At 33.9% G+C, this 23,905-nt stretch overlaps 1 protein-coding gene and 1 pseudogene across 1 annotated transcript in view; one reads left to right on the top strand and one right to left on the bottom strand.

Moving 5' to 3' along the window:
- HECW1 (HECT, C2 and WW domain containing E3 ubiquitin protein ligase 1) overlaps nt 1–23,905 on the bottom strand; it is a 486,667-nt gene that overhangs the window by 223,831 nt on the left and 238,931 nt on the right. The window lies entirely within an intron of this gene.
- Nucleotides 21,841–21,959, top strand: LOC112473570 (annotated as a pseudogene).

The raw sequence follows: 23,905 nt of genomic DNA, 5'->3' as shown, positions 1-23,905 counted from the left end.
TGTACTTAGATCCCCATGACTGTTTTATAATGCCAATTTGTACTTTTTAATGCCTTAACCCTTTTCATCCAGCCCTTCAACACTTCTTTCCACCTGGCAGCATCTATGAGTTTGCTTCTGTTTCATTTGTTCATTTATTTATTTTTTAAATTTCACATGAGTGAAATCATATAGTTGTCTTTGTCTGACTTACTTCACTAAGCATAATGTGCTCTAGGTCCATCCATAAGGTCACAAATGATATTTCATTATTTTATATGGCCAAGTAATATTAATTAAATATATGTACCTCTTCTTTATCGAATCGTCTATTGATGGACATGGGTTGCTTCCATATTATGGCTACTGTGAATAACGCTGCAATGAACACAGGGATGCATATATCTTTTCAAATTAGTGTTTAGATTTCTTCAAATAGATACCCAGATGTGAGTGCTGGGCTATATGGTAGTTCCTTTTTAATTTTTTGAGGAAACTCCATAAATTTTTTTCATAGTGTGTGCACCAATTTACAATCTCATTAGCAATGCATGAGAGTTCCCTTTTCTCCACATCCTCACCAACACTCATTGTGTATTGATTTATTGATGATAGCCATTCAGTGATATTTCATTGTGATTTTATTTTGCATTTCTCTGAAAATTAGAGATGTTGGACATCATTTCATATGTCTATTGGCAATTTGTATATCCTCTTTAAAGAAAAGTCTATTCAGGTCCTCTGCTCATTATTTAATCAGATTCCTTTCTTTTTTGTGTTTGGTAGCATGAAGTGTGTGTATATATATATTCACATATATATATTCACACACACACACACACACACACATATATATGAATTTATTTATTTTAATTAGTTTCAAGTATACAGTACATTGGTAAGACATTTATATAGTTCGTGAAACGATCCCCCCAATTGCTCCCTCCCTCCCCTGACCCTCCACCTAGCCAACATATTAATGCTAACTGCATTCCCTATGCCGTGCCCCCCATGCCCATGACCATCTATGAGCTACTAATTTGTACTTCTTTAACCCTTCACCCCATTCTCCCAACCCTCCAAAACTCCCTACCCTCTGTCCATGACCAAACTGTCTACTATATTTGTGAGTGCGTTTTTGATTAGTTTGTTCTTTTTATTCCTTAGATTCCACATATAAGTGAAATCATATAGTGTTTGTCTTTCTCTGTCTGGCTTAAATAACTCTAGGTCCATCAAAGCAATATCCACATGTAGGGGGCTTGTTTCCTTTCCATTCCTCCACTCTATCTTTTAGTTGGAGCACTTAATTCTTTTCCAGTTGAGATATTTCTTGATAAAAATGTAGTTGTTACCATTCTTTATTCCTGTTTTTGATACATGTTTTTTCTTCTTAAAGAAGTCCCTCCAACATTTCCTGTAATACTGGCTTGGTACTGATAAATTCATTTCGCTTATTTTTGTCTGGAAGCTCTTTATCTGTCCTTCAACTCTAAATGATAGCTTTGCTGAATAAATTATCCTTGGTTGTAGATCATGAGTCTTTATCCTGTTGAATATTTTTGGCCAAGCCCTTTTGTCCTGTATAGTTTCTTTTGAGAAATCAGCTGCCAGTCTAATGGATTTTCCCTTATAAGTAACTGTTTTTCTCTTGCTGCTTTTAATATTCTCTTTGTATTTAAACTTTGGCATTTTAATTATGATGTGTCTTAGGTGGGCCTCTTTGGATCCCCGATTTTTGGAATTCTCTGAGCTTCCTGGGGTTTTATGTCCATATCCTTCACCAGGTTAGGGAAGTTTTCCATCATTATTTCTTCAAATAGCTATTCAACATCTTGATTTTCTTCAGTTATGCCGATCAGATGAATATTTGGACCCTTAATAGTGTGCTATATGCTCTTTAAATTATTTTTATGGTCTTGGCATCTTGTCTCTTGCCATTCTGATTGTGTGTCCTTGGCTTTCCTGTCTTCTAGGTAGGGCATTTGATCCTTTTCTTTATTCACTTTGTTTATTCCTTTGTTTATTCCATTTAATATACTTCTCATCTCAGATAATGTGTTCTTCATTAGAGACTGGTCCCCTTTTATAATTTCCATTTCTATTTTTATGTTTTTTGTCTCTTTGTTGAAGTTCTCACTGAATTTATCTACACTTCCCAAAAGTTCATTGAGTATTTTATAACTGGTGTTTTGAATTCTGCATCTGTTAGATTACTTGACTCCATTATATCTGGATCTCTGTTCTGTTCTCTCATACGGTTTCTGCTTCTTTATCTTCCCATTTTGACTGCCTTTCCATGTCTGTTTCTAAGCAAAGCTCCTAATTCTTCTAGTCTTATTAGTGTGGATTTATGAAGTAGGTGTCCAGTGGCACAGTCCTGAGAGGGGTTCAGCTGCAGGCCAAATTTAGTCCAACCCTCTGCCCCTCCGGGGCCACCTGTTAACATTCAACAAGCAATCAACAGATGCTGTGCTTATAGTTACCTCAAAAGGCCATGCCAGAAACGGAGGCCAGCTGCCTCCGATGTGAGTCTAGGAGCTGCTCAGCAAAGAGTTCCTGACTCACTGAGGATATACCTAGATGTACTTGGGTGGGACCGCTAGTTGGGGAAGGCGAGGTTTCAGGGAATCCTCTGGGAAAAGCGATCTCTGTTATCTAGTTCAATGACATCACGGCTATAGCAGGGATGTGTCCGTGCATTGGCTCAAAAGAGAACAATGGATACCTCCAACACTTCCGTACTGAACGAGTCTCGCTTTGGCCCTCACTCCAACAATGTCTTCTTGTAAGTCCCCTTTAAGAGGCTTCTGCTGCTGCTGCTGCTGCTGCTGCTTCTGCTGCTGCTGCTGCTGCTGCTGCTGCCGCCTCTGTCTCACTAAGCCACTGGAGACGGGGCAGCCCCGCATCCTTGCCCCATCCTACGTTTTGCTGTTGCAGGGTACTTTCTTGGATTTCTTCCTAGTTGTATGGCTTGTTCATCTAGATCTCAGGCAATTTTTCCTTGCTGTTGCTCCTTGTTTCCATCATAACTTTGATTTAGTCACCAGAAGAATAATCGGAGCCTCTATTTATGCTATATTTTTCCTCCTATATATTTTTTATGTTAACCCCTTATCAGATCTATTTTCTCCCTTTTCATTTTGTTGATGGTTTCCTTTGCTGAGCAAAACATTTTTAGTTTGACATTGTCCCATTTGTTTATTTTTTCTATTGTTTCTTTTGCCCAGAGATATATCCAAACTATATTACTAAGAACAATGTCAGAAAGTTTACTGCCTATGCTTTCTTCTATAAGTTTTATTGTTTCGGTCTTACATTTAAGTCTTTAATCCATTTCGAATTTATTCTTCTATATGTAGTAAGAAAGTGGTTTAGTTTTATTTATTTATTTTTCTTTTGCATATATCTGTCCAGTTATCTCCACACCATTTTCTGAAGACACTGTCATTACCCAAAAGCAATCTATAGATTGAATGCAAGCCCTATCAAAATAAGATTGTAGATCTTACCTCCTTTGTCATGGGTGAATTGACCATTTGATGGGTTTATTTCTGGGCTCTCTATTCTGTTTCCTTGATCTATGTATCTGTTTTTATACCAGTACCCTGCTGTTTTGATTACTACAGCCTTATAGTTTAATATCCGGTAGCACGAAACTTCCAACTTTGTTCTTTCTTGAGACTGCCATTCTCTTTGGGGTCCTTTATGGTTCCATATAAATTTTAGCGGTATTTGTTGTAATTCTGTGAAAAATGTCATTGGTATTTTGATAGGGCTTGCATTCAATCTATAGATTGCTTTTGGGTAAATGGACATTTAATGATGTTAATTCTTCCTACCCATGAGCATGACATATGCTTCCATTTATTTATACCTTCTTCAATTTCTTTTTTTTAATATCATAATTTTCCAAGTACAGGGCTTTTACTTACTGGTTAAATTTACATCTGAGTGTTTTACTTTTTTGATGCAATTATAAATGGGATTGTTTCCTTAATTTCTTTCTGAGAGTTTGTTTTTAGTATATAAAAATGCAATTGATTTCTAAATATTAATTTTGTATCTTGGTACTTTAATGAATTCTGTTATCATTTCTAATAGTTTTTTTTGGTGGACTTTTTAGGGTTTTCTATATGTAATATTATGTCATCTGTAAATGACAGTTCAAAATCTTCCTTTCCATCTGGATGCTTTTTATTCCTTTTTCTTTTCTGATTGTTGTAGTTAGGACTTTGAATATTATGTTAAATAGAAGTAGTGAAAATGAACATCTTTGTCTTGTTCCTGATTTTAAGAAAAACTTTTAGCTTTTCGCATTGTGTATTATGTTAGTTGTGGGCTTCTCATATATGGCCTTTATTATGTTGAGGTATGTTCCCTCTATTCCCACTTTGCTGAGAGTTTTTATTATAAATGGATTCTGGATTTTGTTGAACACTTTTCCTGCATCTCTTGATATGATCATATAATTTTTATCTTTCAATTTTTGTATGTGGTGTATCACAATTGATGTGTAATTACTAAACCAATCAGGCTTCCCAGAAATAAGTCTAACTTGATCATGGTGCATGATCTTTTTAATGTATTTGGTTTGCTAATATTTTGTTGCAGATTTTCTCCTCTATGTTCATCAAGCATATCAGCTTATAATTATCTATTATTTTGTAATTTCTTGGTCTGTTTTGGAAATTAGCAATGGTGGTCTTTTAAAAAGATTTTTTTTTCTTTCCTCCTCTTCGATTTTTTAAAATAGCTTGAGAATAGCTGTTAATTCTTCTTTGAACGTTTTGTAAAATTCATCTATAGAGTGATCTGGTCCAGGACTTTTGTTTTCTGTAAGTTTTTTGATAAAAGATTTGATTTTGTTAGTAGTAATTGGTCAGTTCAGATTTTCTGTTTCTTCTTCACTCAGTCTTGGAAGATTATATTTTTCTAGGAATATACCCATTTCTTCCAGATTGTCCAATTTTTTGCCATATAATTGTTCATAGCATTTTCTTACAATCTTGTGCATTTATGTGGTAGTAGTGTCACTTCTCTTTCCTTTCTAATTTTATTGGAGTTTTCTCTCTTTTTTACTTGATATGTCTAGTTAAAGGTTTATCAGTTTTACCTTTTCAAAGAATCAGCTCTTGGTTTCACTTATCTTATGTATTTTTTCTTTTATTTCTGCATTTTATTTATTTCCACCATGATCTTTATTATTTTCTTTCTTCTACTCACTTTGGGCTTTGTTTGCTGTTCTTTGTGTAGTTTCTTTAAATATATCTTAGATTATTTATTTGAGATTTTTCTGTTTCTTGAGGTAGGCATGTATTGCTATGAATTTCTCTCTTAGGATTTCTTTTGCTTTGTCCCATAGATTTTGGGTCATTATGTTTTCATCTTCTATTGTCTCAAAGTATCTTTTTATTTCTTCTTCGATCTCATTGTAAATTCATTTATTGTTTAGTAGCATGTTATTTAATGTCCATGTAATTGTGTGTTTTTCAGTTTTCTTCTTGGAACTGATTTCTAGTTTCATACCATTTGGTCAGGGAAGAAAGCTTGATATTTTTTAATATTCTTAAATTTATTGAGGCTTTCTTTGTGGCCTAACATGTGGTCTCTCTTAGAAAGGTTCCATGTGCACTTGAAAAGAATGTACATTCTGCTGCTTTGTGATGAAATGTTCTAAATATATCTATTAAATCCATCTGGTCTAATGTGTCATATAAGGCCCCTATTTCTTTGTTGATTTTCTGTCTAGAAGATCATTTCAATAGCATCAATGGGGAGCTAAAGTCCCTTACTATAAGTATATTACTGTCAATCTCTCTCTTTTTGTTGGTCAATATTTGCAATATTTCTGTTCCTATGTTGGGTGCATAAATGTTTACAAGCATTATATCCTCTTGTTGGACTGATCCTTTTATCATTATGTAATGTTCTTTGTCTCTTACTATAGACTCTGTTTTAAAATCTTATTTGTCTGGTATAAGAATTGCTACTCTATTTTTTTTCTGTCTGCATGAATTATCTTTTTCCATCTTTTACTTTCAGTTCGTGCATGTTTCAATCTGAAGTGGGTCTCTTATAGGCAGCATATTTATGAGTCTTGTTTTCTAATCCATTCAGCTATCTTATGCCTTTCAACTGGAACTTTTAATCTATTTACTTTTTAAGTAATTACTCATAGGTATATACTTATTGTCATTTTATTACTCATACTTTTTATCTTTTTCTCTTCTTTTTCTAAAAAAGTCCCTTTAACATTTTTTTTAATACTGGTTTGGTGGTGATGAACTTCCTTAGCTTTTACTTGTCTGGGAAGCTCTTTATCTGTCCTTCGAGTCTAAATGATAGCCTTTCTGGGTAGAATATTTTTGGTTGTAGGTTTTCGCTTTTCATGACTTTGAATATTTTATGCCAGTCTCTTCTGGCTTGCAAAGTTTCTTTTGTTAAATCAGCTGACAGTCTTATGAGAGCCCCCTTGTAGGTAACTAACTACTTTTGTCTTGTTGCTTTTCAGATTTCTCTCTATTTTTAACCTTTAGCATTTTAATTATGATGTATCTTGGTGTGGGCCTCCTTGGGTTCATTTTGTTTGGAACAGTCCGCACTTTCTTCTCCAGATTGGAGAAGTTTTCCATCATTATTTATTCAAATAGGTTTTCAATTGTTTGTTCTCTCTCTTTTCCTACTGGTACTCCTGTGATATAGACTTTGTTATGCTTAATGTTGTCCCAGAGGCCCCTTAAACTATACTCATTTTTTAAAATCCTTTATCCCTGGTGATACTCTGATTGTGTTTTTTCCAGTACCTTGTTTTCCAAATCTCTGATTGGATCCTCTGCTTCATAAAATCTGTTGTTGAGTCCATGTAATATATTATTTATTTCAGTTATTGTATTCTTCATTTCCGACTTTTTTTTTTTTTTTTTTTAGACTTTCTGTCTCTTTTTGTAAGTTCTCACTCAGGTCATCTGCTCTTCCTCTCAGCTTATTGATCATTTATAACTAGTGATTTGAACTCTATGTCTGGTTGATTGCTTTTCTTCATTTTGTTTAATTTTTTTTTTCTGGATTTTTGTTCTGTTCTTTCGTTTGGACATGTTTCTTTGTGTCCTTATTTTGGCTACATCTCTGTTTTTGTTTCTATGTATTATGTATATATGCTACATCTCCCATGCTGGAAAGGTTGCCTTATACAGTAGGTGTCCTGTGAGGCCCAGCAGTGCAGCTTCCCTGATCATCTCAGCCGGGATCTCCAGGGGTGTCCCTTGCATATATTGTGTATGCCCTTCTGTTGTAGTTGGGTTTTGATTGCTATTGGCACATCAGTGGGCGGGATTTACCTTCAGGATGACTAGCCAGGAGGACTGGCACTGACTACAGTGGATGAAATTTTGTTTGGGGCTGTGCCACAGAGCCAGATTCACTTTAGTGGGGCTTTGGTGACTGTTGAATACTCTCTTTGCGTGTGTCATTTGTGGAGCTAATTGTTTCATGCTCTCGTATTATCTAAAGCTGTCCATTAGGTATTTTGTTTCAGGGGCCCTTTGGGAGGGGCTTCAGTGTATGCTTTGGTCTGCCACTGTCTTGCCGATCCTGGGGCCACCTGGTAGAAGCTACAAAGTGATCTGCGGCTGGGTGAAGGCAGGACTCAACAAAAAAACAGTGGTACCTGCCAGGAAGAAGTGTATTTTTTTAATCAGGAAATGTTTTCATCCTTAATTTCATTAGTTACTACTTTCTCTCTCTCTTTCTTTTTTTAATTATTGACTGTAGGTTTAATCTCTAAGTCTTTTTTTGATCTATTTTCATCTCCTATTTCCACTAAGTTTGGAATAAATTTTCTAAGGCTGTCTTCTCATTCAGTAATTCTTTTTCCCATAGTTTCTAAATCATATATCTGTTACTGTAAGAAAATGGCCCCCATTATCTTCCTATTGTCCTTTTTTTACTCTTTATCATTCTCTTACATTGTTTCAAAGATTCAACCTTCTTTTGAATCATGTTGAGAACACAAGCTAAATTTTCTAGAATTTCTTTCTGTTTATTGTATTGAATTTATTTTAAAAGGAACCAATTTCTATGAGTTTTTATAATATTTCTCTTCATTTGAACCAGAGAATACTTTTTATAATTTGTGATAGTAATGCATGGAATGCAACAACAGATACTTTTCTTGTCTTAAAAATATCTATACCAAGCAACCCAAGTGTCCATTGATGGATGATGAATGAATAAACAAAATTTAGTATATACATAGAGTGCAATATTGCTCAGCCTTAAAAAGGAAAGAAATTCTGACACATGCTATAATATGAATGAACCTTGAAGACATTATGCTAAATGAAATAAGCCAGTCACAAAAGGACAAACACTGAATGATTCTACTTATATGAGGTACCTAAGGTAGTCAAATTTATACAGGCAGTAAGCCAGTGGTGGTTGCTAGGAGCTAGGGGGAAGAGAAAAGAGGCATTGTTGTTTAATGAATAAAGAGTTTCAGTTTGGGATAATAAGAAAGTTTGGGAAACATATAGTGTTGATGGTTGAACAACAATTTGAATGTATTAATGGCACTGAACTGTACACTCAAAATGGTTAAAATGACAAATTTTGTGTTATTATATTTTACCACAATAAAAAAATTAAATTTTCAATGAAATGCACCAGATGGTCTGTGTATAAAGAGATATTTTACTCAAATTTATACTTTTTATACACAGGTAAAGTAAAATTAACAAGCTTCAGGAAAAAGAGAGAATTACCAAACCAATATGCATCAGTAGCACATACATTGCTTACCTTCTGGGATGTGGTAACTGTTGGGATCCCCAGAGTCTCCAACCTGCTTTTCCTCTAGCTCTTCCCACTCCAAGTTTGGGACATGTCAATGATACTGTAACCATTAAAAATTTCTCAGAATATTTGGTCTGAAAACTCTCTTCATCTATGGTTTTAATTATTGATCATGGTTTTCAATATTGATCAGTTTTTTTTTTTGCCTTTTTTTTCTATTTAACTTTCCCATAGGAGTGAATGTGGGGTGTGGGTAGACTAAAGTAGGCACTTGACACCTGATCCCTGCTGTGAAAAGCGGATATTTAGCAATTGGTTTTAGCCCTCTTAGGTCAACATCTACTAAGAGACATTTTTTTTCCTAATTATTATTTTTTTTTTACTGAGACATTTTTTTCCCTTTTCATCATATTGTGACCACAATTTTTAAGTGTTTAGAGTTAGCCAGACAAGCCATGGGAAAAAAATGGACAGAAAGGAAATTGAACATTTTTTTCCTTGATGTAACTGACTTTTCTGTTTTTTCTTTTTAATTATTGATTTTAAAATAATGAAACAACTGAGAAAAAAAACAAAATGCCACAATCCCACTATTATAATAACTACTGTTGATTTATTAAAAGTCATCTATTGTTAGGTAGATACAGGTATAAAAACAGGTAAAAAAAGGAAAGAAATTAATTGTTAGATAAAAAGCCTGCTCATAAGGACACTCATCCAATCCTCACAAAATCCTGAGAGGTAGCCATTATTACTCATTTTTTATCTTTTCCTGAAAAGAATTTTATATTTCTCTAACTATTAATCAAAATTTTTACATAAATGGGGTAATATTAAAAGCACTATGCTTTGCTTTCTTAAGTTAATAAAACATATTGGGGAATTTTCTCCATAATCACAATTGGATCCTCTCAATCTTCTATGCTTGGGATGCAGTGCCCCAATGGCAAACACTTGGTTTTTCCCGTTGTTGCTATTCCTACAATCCAGCAAAGAATATTTTGTAAATGCGCCCAAGAAATTTTTGATAAATTACATATATTTAAAAAATTGTGTCAAGAAAATGGACCCAATAGCATACATATGCTTCTCCTAAACCCTCATCATACCTGGCTACCATCAAACTTAAAATTTTTGCTTTCTGATTGGAGTATCTTTTTAAAAAATTACTTTATTATTTTCTTTTAGAGCAGTTGTAGGTTTACAGCAAAAGTGAGCAGAAAGTACAGAAAATTCCCATGTACTCCTTGTCCCTACACATGTATAGCCTCCCCTATTATCAACATCACCATCCACAATGGTATATATGTTACAATTTATAAACTTACATTGATACAACATTATCACCCAAAGCCCCTGTTTTAATTAGGACTCATTTGTGGTGTTGTCAATTGTATGTGTTTCAAAAAACGTGTGGTAACATGTATCTACCATTAAGTGTCATATGGAATAGTGTCACTGACTTCAAAATTCTCTATATTCCTCTTGTTCATTTTTCCTCCCCCTCCACAATCCCTGGCAACTACTCATCATTTTACTGTCTGCATGGTTTTGCTTTTTCCGGAATGTCATATAGTTGGAATCATACAGTACGTAACATTTTCAGATTCTTTCACTTAGTCATAAGCATTTAAAATTCCTCCATGTCTTTTCATAGCTTGATAGCTCATAATAATAATCTATGGTCTGAATTTATCCACTTGCATAATGAAAGACATTTTGGTTGATGCCAAATATGGGCAATTATAAATAAAGCTGTTGTAAATATCTGTGTACAGGTTTTTATATGGACTTAAGTTTTCAGCTTTTTGGGGTACACGAGGAAGCATGATTACTGGATTCTATGGAAGGCTATGTTTAGTTTTGTAAGAAACGTCCAAACTATCTCCCAAAGTGTCTGTACCAATTTGCATTCCTATTGGCAATAAAGAAGTTTCTGTTGCTCCATTCCTTGTCAGCATTTGGTGTTGACAGTGTTTTGGATTATTACCATTCTAATAGGTGTATAAAAGTATCTCATTGTTGTTTTAAGTTGCATTTTCATGATGACAGATGATGTGCATCTTTTCAAATGATTATTTGACATTTTTATGTCTTCTTTTGTGAGATGCCCAAGTATTTTGCCCATTTAAAAACTGAGTAGTTTATTTTCTTATTGTTGAGATTTAAGAGTTCTTTGTATATTTTGAACAACAGTCTTTATCAGATATGTCTTTTACAAATATTTTCTTCTCATCTCTTTATGGAGTTGTTTATGTGTTTATTGGCTATTATAAATTTTTTTCCTTAAAAACTGACTTTAGGTTTTTTTTTATCTGTTCTTCAAATGGTTTTCTCTTTTCTTTAACAATATAAGTTCTAAGTAAATTAAGGAAGTCAGCTTTTTGCCTGATTTTAAAATCAGTGTCCTTTCTTCTTTTTTAGTTCTTATTTTTTAGAACTTTTTTTCCACTGAAATTTTTTATGTATGCAATGCAATTTATTAGTACACTTCCTTTATGGCTTTAGATCTTCTGTTCTGCTTAGAAATAACTTATTCCTGTCCAGGACTATATATTATCCATTCATGCTTTCTTAATAAAATTTTTGTGTTTTTTTTTTAATATTGAAATCTTTTATTTATCTATAATTTGTACATATGAAATCAGGAATGATAAGATATTTTGATGTATGTGTGTGTATTTCAATAGTTTGCTTAGCTGCCTTTATACCATTTATGACAAAATCTCTCCCACACTGATTTGAAATATTATCTTAATTGTGAACTAAAATTTCTAATATCCAGGGACCTACTTCCTAATCATCTACTTTTCTGTTGTTCTAGTACTCTATTTCTTCATCAACTATTTTAATTATTATAGTTTCATAGTATGTTTTAATTAATGGCAAGCTAATTTTCCTTTATTATTCTCATTATCCAAAAACAGCATAGCTTTGCTCACAATTTGGTTTTGATAAATCTAGGGTTACTTTGCTGTTTAAAAGCATCTCACTTAAAGATTCCACCAAAAAAAAAAAAAAACTGTTAGAAATGATCAATGAATTTAGTAAAGTTGCGGGTTACAAAATTATTATTCAGAAGTCAGTGGCATTTTTATATACCCATGATGAACTTTTGGAAAGAGAAATTAAGAAAACAATCCCATTTACAATTGCATTGAAAACTATAAAATACCTAGCAATCAAATTAACCAAGGAGGTAAAAGACTTGTTCTCAGAAAATTATGTCATTAAAAAAATAAATTTAAAAAGATACAAATAAATGAAAGCATATACCATCCTTCCATCATCATTAAAATGGCCTTACTATCCAAAGGAATTTATAGATTCAATAAATCCCTATCCAAATATCAACTAAATTTTTCAGAGAGCTAGAACAAATAATCCTGAAATTTATATGGAACCGTCAAAGAACTCAAATAGCATGGCAATCTTGAGAATGAAGAACAAAGTTGGAGGTATCACAATACCTAACATCAAAGTATATTACAAGGCTACAGTAATCAAAACAGCATGGCAATGGCATAAAAACAGATATATTGATCAATGGAAGAGAACTGAGAGCCCAGAAATAAAGCCACGCCTATATGCTCACTTAATATATGACAAATGAGGTAAAATATATAATTGGGTAAAGAATGTCTTCAATAAATGGTGTTGGGAAAATTGGACAGATACATGCAAAAAACAAAATGAAACTGGAACACCTTCTTACAACATATACAAGAATGGACTCAAAATGAATTAAAGACTTAAATGTAAGAACCAAAACCATAAAACTTCTAGAAGAAAACATAGACAGTAAACTCTCTGATATTGCTAACAGTAATTTCTTTTTGGATATATCTCCCTGGTCAAGGGAAACAAAAGAAAAAATAAACAAACAGAACTACATCAAACAAAAAAGATTTGCAAAGGAAATATCAACAAAACAAAAAGACAACTGACTGTTTTGGAGAAGATATTTGCTAATGGTACATCTGATAAGAGGTTAATATCTAAAATATATAAAGAACTCATACAATTCAACAAAAAAAAGAAAACAAACAATCCAATTTAAAAATGGGCAGAAGACTTGAACAGTTATTTCTCCAAAGAAGAAATACAGATGGCCAATAATGTGTAAAAAGATGCTCAAGGTCACTAATCATCAGAGAAATGCAAATTAAAACCACAATGAGATATCACCTGACATCTGCCAAAATGGCTATCATCAATAAATCAAAGAACAACAAGTGCTGAAGAGGATGCAGGGAAAAGAGAACCCTCATACATTGTTGGTGAGATTGAAAATTGGTACAGTCACTATGGAAAACAGCTGGAGGTTCCTCAAAAAATTAAAAATGGAGATACCTTATGACCCAGCAATTGCAATTCTGGGTATTTATACAAAGAAAATCAAAACAATAATTTGTAAAGATCTATGCACCCCTATGTACATGACAGCACAATTTACAATAGCCAAGATATGGAAGTAACCTAAATGCCCCCAAACAGATGATTGGATAAAGAAGTTATGGTTCATATATATGATAGAATATTACTCAGCCATTAAAAAATAAAATCCTACCATTGGCAACACATGGATAGGCCTAGAGGTTATTATGCTGAGTGAAATAAGTCAGATAGAGAAAGATAAATACCATATGGTTTCACTTACATGCAAATCTAAGGAACAAAAAGAATAAACTAATCAAAAAAGACTCACAAATACAGAGGACAATTTGGTGACAGCCAGAAATACAAATTAGTAGTTGATAGATGGTTATGATATTGGGGAGCATGGCATAGGGGCATAGGGAATGCAGTTAGCATCAATATATTGGCTAGGTAGAAAACCGGAGGAGAGAAGGAGCAATAGGGGAATCATTTTATAAACTATATAAATGTCTAACTAATGTACTGTATACCTGAAACTAATAAAATATAAAGCAGAGAAAAAAATAATTTTAAAAAGCATTCTACTTGTGACGTCAGAAGTATGGTACTGTGAAAGATGTCCCTACATCTCCCTCCTTGAAATAACAATAAGCTGAACATCTAAACCTCAACCAATAACACCCAACCTGCATACAAGTATATCTAAGCAAGTGATCTGTGCATAAAAGCTGCCAGAGGTCAGAATCCCAGGAGTCTGGAGGATAGATTGGGAGAAATGAAGAAGCTACCTTTCACAGCCAAAACTCCCTGCAGGAGGAGGGGGAGAGGGGAAATTGTGGCCAGTTCCCAGAACATTTCTGCCTGAGGAATCTGTGAGATCAGTGAAGTGGAGCCCAAGGATTAGGGTTGAAAGCAGAGTGGGAACTAAGAGCAGAGTGGCAATAGATGGATCTTAGCTGCAGCAGTCGGGAAGCAGGAGGCTGAGATATGGAGACTAGCAACAACCCCTACCCGCCAACCCAGAATGCTTCATCCTCTCACTCCATATACTCCAACCCCAAACACCATGGAGCTCCAGGGGAATTTGAGCAAATAGTACCCAAACTCGCTAACACTGACAGGGACTGAGACCATGGTAGTGATCATGATTGAATATTTATAAGAAAAAAGTCATTATTAAGTCTCAAAGCAGGGACTGAAGAGGCTTGGATGCCACCTATTGAAAATCAAAAGAAAAAAACTTTCTTAGCAACAGGCTAAAGAGAGATCTTTATATAATAAATCTTCTTTCTGGGACAAAAGAAGAGTACACTTTCATTAATGCCCAGGTGGAGAAATAGTGCACTAAATGCCATGAACAACCTAGGTGACAATGTAGCTCAGAAAGAAAGAGGAAAATCTCTATAAAATAAGCTTAGAAACATAGAAATATGTGACTTAAATGACAGAGAATTCAGGATTGTACTTCTGAAAAAAATAAGATCCAAAATAATTCAGATCGAAAATTCTAGGAGTTGAGAAAAAAATTAGACCAGCAGAGTGAGTTTTTAACAAAGAGATTGTAACCCTAAAAGAATGAAATAGAACTTCTGGAGATAAAGAACACACTAAAAGAAATGAAGAATAAAATAGCAAGCTTGGGAAATAGAGTTGATGAAATTAAAGAAAGCGTCAGTGATATTGAAGACAGAAATCTAAAAATAATTCAGAAAGAAGAGTGACCAAAGAATGAAAAATAATGAAAGAGAAGTACGAGAATAGCTGATACCACCAGGAAAGGCAATATGAGAATAATTGCAATTCCAGAAGAAGAAGAGAAGCATATTTAGACAAATAGTTGATGAGCATTTCCCAAATCCAAGAAATGAGCTGGAGTTCTGAATTCAAGAAGCTAATAGAACACCCAATTATCTCTCAACCCAAAAAGGCCTTCTTCAAGACACATTATAATAAAATTTTCAAAAATTAATGTCAAAGAAAGAATTCTCAAGGAAGCCAGAGAAAAGAAGATAGTAACCTATAAAGGAAAATCCATTAGAATATCTTTGGACTTCTCAGCACAAACCTTACAATCAAGAAAAGAGTGAAACCAAATATTCAATCCATTAAATGAAAGGAATTAACGGCCAAGAATAAAGTATCGAGAAAACCTCTTTTTTATATATGAAAGAGAAATAAAGACCTTTATAGACATACACAAGTTGAGGAAATTCTTCACTATGAGGCCTGCGTTACAGAAAATACTAAAAGGGGTCAACCCACTTGAAACGAAATGACAAAAATAATACATAACTATGAGTAAGGCGACTCGTGGCCATATAGAAGCAGAAGAGCGCAACCCTTACTAAGTGTTGGGCATTATAAGCTTAAATAATAAGAGATTTGCTGTTGCATGAAAAAAATAAATGTTCAACATACATAGGGACAATTTGAGACAACAATAATAGGCAAAAGGAGGATCAAATATCCAAATTTGCAAAGAGAATGGAAATAAGGCACACACAGACAAGAAGGACCAAAGAAAATCCACAAAATTCCACTAAATTAAAATAACAGACAGAAATGCAAGGATAAGGAAACACCAAGCTACCAGAAAGCAAAAGATAAAATGGCTATAGGAAAAACTCATATTTCAATAATCACCCTAAATGTAAAAGGATTGAACTCAGCAATAAAAAGGCACAGAGTTGCAGATTAGATCAGAAAACACCCAACTATATGCTGCCTCCAGGAGAAACATATCAATTCCAAACACAAATATAGACTCAAGTGAAGGGGTAAAAAATGATATTTCAAGCAGATGTCATTCAGAGAAAAGAGGGAGTAGCAGTACTAATAGTAGACAAGAAACTTCAAAATTAGAAAGGTAAAAAAAGATACTGAGGGACACTTCATAATGATAAAGGGAATCATATACCAAGAAGACATAACACTTATTAATATCTATGCTCACAGTCAGAGATCCCCAAAATATATAAAGCAATTACTAACAGAACTAAAGGGAGAAACAGACCAAAATACTATCATATTAGGAGACCTAAATACCCCACTGTCGGATATGAACAGACCATCCAAAAAGAAAATCAATAAGGAAATAACATCCTTAAATGACACATTAGACCAAATGGACATAATTGACATTTATGGAACCTTTGATCCTAAAACAGCTGTTTATACATTCGTCTCTAGTGCACATGGAACATTCCCAAGGATTGACAACATACTAGAATACAAAACTAGCCTCAACAAATGTAAGAGGGTTGAAATCATACCAACCATATTCTCTGATCATAATGCTTTGAAGCTAGAGATCAACTGTAAAAAGAAAGCAGAAAGAACCACAAATACATGGAGATTGAAGAACATGCTACTGAAAAATGACTGGATCAGAAAAGAAATGAAAAGATGGATCAAGAGATACATAGAAACAAATGACAATGATAGCACAATATATCAAAACTTTTGGGACATGGCATAGTAGTAATAAGAGGAAAGTTCATATCATTACAGATCTATCTCAAAAAACAAGAATGAGCCCAAATAACCTAACATTTCATCTTTAAAAAACTAGAAAAAGAGTAAATGAACCTTGAAGAAATAATTATAATTAGAGCAGAAATAAATGAAATTGAAAATAACAATGACAACAAAAACAATAAAAAAATTAATGCAACAAAGACCTGGTTCTTTGAGTTTAATAAAATTGACAAACTCATGGCTAAAATCACTAAAGAAAAAAGAGAAAGGACACAAATAAACAAAATTGGGATGAAAGAGGAGAAATTACAACTGATAACGCAGAAATACAAAGAGTCATACAAGAATACTATGAAAAAGTATATAACACCAAATTTAATAACCTAGAAGAAATAGACCAGTACTTAGAAAAATACAAACTTCCTAGACTGAATAAAGAAGACTGGAAAATCTAAGTAGATCAATCACCAGTATGAAAATTGAAACAATCATTAAAAACCTACCAAAAAGTAAAAATCCAGGACCAAATGGCTTCACCAGTGAATTCTACCAAACATTCAAAGATTTAATACTTGTTCTCCTCAAACTCTTCCAAAAAATTGAAGAAGCAGTACCTCCTAACTCATTTTAAGAGGCCAGTGTTACCTTGACACCAAACCTGGTAAAGATAACACAAAAAAGAAAACTACAGACTAATATCTCTCATGAACACAGATGCAAAAATCCTAAGTAAGATACTGGTGAACCAAATACAACATATTAAAAAGATTGTGCACCATAACTAAGTGGGCTTCATCCTAGGGACAATGGGATAGTTTAACACATGCAATTTGATAAATGTAATATACCTCATAAACAAATTTAAAAAAAAAGAAAGATATGATCATATTCGTAGATGCAAAAAAATGCCTTCGACAAGATACAGACTCAATTTATGATCAAAACACTTTTAAAAATCGGTATAGAAGGAAAGTACCTTAATAAAATAAAGGCCGTATATGACAAACCCTCAGCCAACATGATACTTAATGGTGAAAAACTAAAATCTTCCCTCTAAGATCAGGAACAAGACAAGGCTGTCTACTATCACCGCTGTTATTCAACATAACATTGGGGTCCTAGTTGTACAATCAAGCAAGAGAAAGAAATAAATGCAGTCAAACAGAAAATGAAGAGGTCAAACTGTCACTATTTGTGGGCGACATGAATCTCTACATAGAAAATCCTAAAGATTCTACAAGAATACTAGAAATAATAAGCAAATACAGTAGAAATAAATAAGCAAAGTTTTATGAAAAAAATTAATGTTCAAAAATCCATAGCATTATTATACTCTAATAATGAATTCCAACAAAAAGAATAAAATACCTAGAAATAAATCTAATGAAACTTGTGAAGGAACTACAATAAAAACTATAAGACTCTAATGAAAGAAATTGAAGAAGACACAAAGAAATTGAAAAATTTCCATGTTTTTGAATTGGAAAAGTCAACATAGTTAAAATGACCTTACTATCAAAGCATTATACAGATTTAATCCCCATTAAAATCCCATGGGCACTTTTAAAGAAATAGAATGAAAAATCATCAGACTTGTATAGAATCAAATTGACAGCCATGAGAAAAAAAGAACAAGGCTGGAGGCATCACTCTGCCTGACTTCTAATTATACTACAAAGCAACAATAATCAAAACGGCATGATATTGGCAGAAAAACAGACATACAAACCAATGGAACAGAATTGAGAGTCCAGAAGTAGACTCTTGTTTATATGGCAAATAATTTTCAATAAAGGAGCCAAAAACATACAATGGAGAAAGGAAAGCCTCTTCAATATAGGGAGCTGGGAAAAGTGGAAAGTCACCTACAGAAGAATGAAACAAGATTGTTGTCTATCACCACACACCAAAATTAACTCAGAATGGGTTAATGGCCTGAATAGAAGACATGAAACAATAAATTGCATAGAAGAAAACATAGGAACTAAACTCAAGGACTTTGAATTTAAAGAAGAGTTTATGAATTTTACCTCAAAGACAAGGGAAGTAAAAGCAAAAAGAAATAAATGGAACTATATCAAACTAAAAAGTTTCTGCACAGCAAAAGAAACTATCGACAAGATAAAGTAACAATTATCCAAATGGGAAAATATATTTTCAAGTAACGCCTCCAATAAGGGCTTAATATCCAAAATACACAAAAAACTCATACAACTCAAGAACAACAAACAAACAAACAAACAAACAAAAACACCAGTTAAGAAGTGGGCAGAGAACCTGAACGGATACTTCTCCCTAGAGGGCATACAAATGGACAACAAACATAGAAAAGGATGCTCAACATCACTGGCTATTAGAGAAACCACAATGAAATACAATCTTACTCTTGTCAGAATGGATGTTACAAACAGGACAAGTAATAAAAAAAATTTGAAAGGATATGGAGAAAAAAGAACCTTATACACTGCTAATGGAACTGCAAATTGGTAAAGCCGCTATGGAAAACAGTTTAGAGTTTCCTCAAAAAACTTAGCAGGATTCTGGGAAACGTGTCAGAGTGAGAGACATCCTCAGATCTCTCTCCTTGTAACAACAATAAGCTGAACATCTAAAACTGAACAACAACAAAAATACACCCAAACGGCACACCAGCACATCTCAGCATGATCCGCACATAAGAATTACCACAGGTCAGAACCCCGGGTGTTGGGCGGTGGACTTGGAGAAACAAAGAAGCTGCCTCTTCCAGCCACCGGAGCTCCTTGCAGGAGGAGGGTGAAGGGTGAAGGTGCGGCGACTTCCTTGAACAGCCCTGTGCGGAAGTGCCAGGACTTCTACACAGCTGGTAGCAAGGCCCAGTCACTAAGACAGAAAGCAGAGAAGCAGGACAGGGCTGCAGAGAAATAACAGCTGATTTTTACCGGCCGTGGATGCAAAACCGAGGCTGAGTCACAGGCCCCAACACCCAACCCAGAGGGCCCCTCCCCCCATACCATCCAAGAATGATCACCACAGAGCTCCAGAGGAATGAGCAAATGCTACCAAAACTATGTGCTAACATCGAAAGAGGTCAGAACCCCGGGTGTTGAGTGTGATTAAATTTCTACAAGAAAATTAAAACACACACACACACACACACACACATTATTTAGTCTTTATATAAAGCAGGGGTCCAAGAGGCTTAGACACCAACTAATATAAACCAAAAGAAAAGTGCCTTCCTTGTAGCAGGCTAAGGAGAGGCCTTTACATAACAAATCTTCTTTCTGGAAAAAATAGCAGAATACACTTCCATTAAAGCTCAGGAGGAGAAATAGTCCACTAAACACCATGAACAACTAAGGTGACAAGGCATCTCAGAAAGAAAGAAAAAAATCTCCAGAAAATAAGCTTAGAGACATAGTTATATGTGCCTTAAATGATAGAGAATAGGGATGGTACTTCCAAAAAACTCAATAAGATCAAAAATAATGCATACCAACAATTCCAAGAATTGAAAAACAACAAGATGAGCAGAGCAAAGAAATTGAAACCTTCAAGAAGAATAGAATAGATCTTCTGGAGATAAAAAAAAACACACTGCAAGAGTTGAAAAATGAAAGAACAAGCTTGGGAAATAAAGTTGACCAAATGGAGGAAAGGATCAGTGATATCGAAGACAGAAATCTAGAAATAAATCAGAAGGAAGAAGAGAGAAACCGAAGAATGAAAAACAATAAAAGAGAAATACAGGAGCTAGCTGATACCATCAGGAGAGGAAACATGAGAATAATGGGCATTAAGGAAGGCGAGGGAAAGAAGTAGGGACTAGAAAGCATTTTCAGACAATAGTGGACGACAATTTCTCAAATCTGAGGAATGAGCTGGAGCTTGGAATTCAAGAAGTCAACAGAACACCCAATTATCTCAACCCAAAAACACCTTCACCAAAACATTGTATCAAATTTATCAAAAATCAATGACAAAGACTGAATTCTCAGGGCAACCAGGGAAAAGAAAATGGTAACTTATAAAGGAAAACCCATTAGATTTTGGTCAGACTTCTCAGCACTACCTTACACACCAGAAAGGAATCAAATATTCAAAATTTAAATGAAAGGAACTACTAGCCTAGAATAATGTATCCACCTAAGCTCTCCTTTAGATATGAAGAAGAAATTAAGACCTTTCTAGACAAACAAAAATTGAGAGAATTCTCCACTATAAGCCTTGCACTACAGAAAATATTGAAAGGGGTCAGTTTACCTAAAACAAAATAACAACAACAAAATAAATAATTAGGAGTAAAGTGACTCTCAGCAAACAGAAGCAGAGGAGTGCAATCCTTACTAAGAATAGGACATTATAAGCTTAAATAATAAGTAGAGAATTGTTATAGCAAAATGGTAATGAACATTCAGCATACATAGGGACAAATTGAGATATTAATGACTGAAAAAGGGAAGATTCAAAGATCCACATTTGCAAAAAGGAATGGAGATAAGACACATGCAGAAGAAAATGGACTACTGTATATATATATATATATACACACACACACACACACACACATATATATACGTATATATATACACACGTATATATATACGTATATATATGTGTGTGTGTGTGTGTGTGTGTATATATATATATATATATACACACACACACACACACACACATATATATACGTATATATATACACACGTATATATATACGTATATATATGTGTGTGTGTGTGTGTGTGTGTATATATATATATATATATACACACACACACACACACACACATATATATACGTATATATATACACACGTATATATATACGTATATATATGTGTGTGTGTGTGTGTGTGTGTATATATATATATATATATACACACACACACACACACACACATATATATACGTATATATATACACACGTATATATATACGTATATATATATAACAATCCTTTTCTTATTTGTAAAGGTAATCACACACCAAAGATTCAGAACTGAAGTATATAACATAAAACAAGAAAAACTACAGGCAAAACCCATAAAAGCCAACCAAAATAAAGAAAACAGAAATACAAGGATGACGAAGCAATAGAAACACCGAGCTGCCAGAAAGCAAAAGATAAAATGTCTATAAGACATATTTCAAAAATCACCCTAAATGTAAATGGACTGAACTCACCAATAAAAAGGCACAGAGCTGCAGAATGGATCAAAAAACAAAATCGGTCTATGACCATGCCACCCTGAACAAGCCCGATCCTGTCTGACCCCGGAAACTAAGCAGAGTAGGGCCCGGTTAGTACTTGATTGGGAGACCACCTAGGAAGACCAGGTGCTTTAGGTGTAAAAAATAAAAAATAAGGAATTGTAAGCTGACGAGGTCTTTGCAATCTGTGAGGTCAACTAAGGGTTGCCGCGCCTAAAAAAAAAAAAAAAAAAGAAAGAATAGAAAAGAAAAAGAAAAAGAAACAACTACATGCTGCCGCCAGGAGAAACAACTCAGCTCCAAACACAAATATAGACTCAAAGTGAAAGGGTGGAAAATGATATTTCAAAAAAATGGCATTCAGAGATAAGTGGGAGAAGCGGTACAAATATCAGACAAAATAGGCTTCAAAATAAAAAAGATAATGAAACATACTGAGGGACACTTAATAATGATAAGGGAACCATGCACCAAGAAGACATAACACTTATTAATATCTATGCTCCTAATCAGGGAGCCTCGAAATATGTACAACAATTACCAATAGAACTAAAGGGAGAAACAGACGAAAACACTATCATAGTAGGGAACTTAAATACTCCACTGTCAGATATGGACAGATCATCCAAACAGAAAATGTATAAGGAAATAAGATCCTTAAATGACATATTATATCAACTAGACATAATTGACATATACAGAGACTTCCATCTCAAAACACCTGCTTATATTCTTCTCTAGTTCACATGGAACAGACTCAAGAATTGACCACATACTGGTACACAGAAATAGCCTCAAAAAATAAAAGAGGATTGAAATCATAGCAACCGTATTCTCTGATCATAATGCTTTGAAACTAGAGATCAACTGCAAAAAGAAATCAGGAAGAACCACAAATACCCGGAAATTAAACAATATGCTACTGAAGAATAACTGGGTCACAGAAGAAATACAAAGAGATCAAGAAATACATAGAAATGAATGATAATGATAGTACAACATATCAAAACTTTTAGGACAGGGCAAAAGCAGTTATAGGAGGAAAGTTCATATCATTACAGGCCTATCTCCAAAAACAAGAATGAGTCCAAATAAACAACCTAACACTTCATCTTAAAAAAACTAGAAAAAGAAGAACAAATTTGGCTGAAATTCAGCAGAAGAAAAGAAATTGTCAAAATTAGAGCAGAAATAAATGAAATCGAAAAGAAAAGAAAAAAAAAACAATAGAAAAAAATGCAACAAAGTGCTGGTTCTTTGAAAAGCTTAATACAATTGCCAAACTCCTGGATAGACTCACTAAAGAAAAAAGAGAAAGGACACAAATAAACAAAATAAGGGATGAAAGAGGGGAAATTATGACTGAAAACATAGAAATACAGAGGATCATGCAAGAACACTATGAAAAAGTATATAACATCAAATTTAGTAATCTGGAAGAAATGGACCAGTACTTAAAAAAATACAACCTTCCTAGACTGAATAAAAAAGATCTGGAAAATCTAAATAGATCGATCAGCAGTATGAAAATTGAAATAATCATCAAAAACCTCCCCAAAACTAAAAGTCTAAGACCAGATGGCTTCACCAGTGAATTCTACCAAACATTCAAAAATATTTAATACTTATTCTCCTTAAACTCTTCCAAAAAATTGAAGAGGAGGCAATACTTCCCAACTCGTTTTATGAGGCCAATATTACTTTGATACCAAAAGTTGGTAAAGATAACCCAAAAAAGAAATCTATAGATCTATATCTCTCATGAACGCAGATGTAAAAATCCTAAATAAGATACTAGTGAACCGAATACAGCAACGTATTAAATAGATTATACACCACGATCAAGTGGGCTTCATTCCAAGGGGCACAGAGGTGGTTCAACATACACAAATTGATTAATGTTATAAACCACAAAACAAATTTTAAAAAAAGAATCATATGATCATATCAATAGATGCAGAACAAGATTTCGACAAGATACAGCACCCATTTATGATCAAAACACTTAACAAAATCGATATAGAAGAAAAGTACCTTAACATAATAAAGGCCATCTGTGACAAACTCTCAGCCAACATTATACT

Source organism: Pteropus alecto, unplaced genomic scaffold (genome assembly GCF_000325575.1).
Source record: "Pteropus alecto unplaced genomic scaffold, ASM32557v1 scaffold109, whole genome shotgun sequence".
NCBI lineage: Eukaryota > Metazoa > Chordata > Mammalia > Chiroptera > Pteropodidae > Pteropus > Pteropus alecto.
The sequence above is the reverse complement of the archived record's forward strand: the minus strand, read 5'-3'. Positions and strand labels throughout refer to the sequence as shown.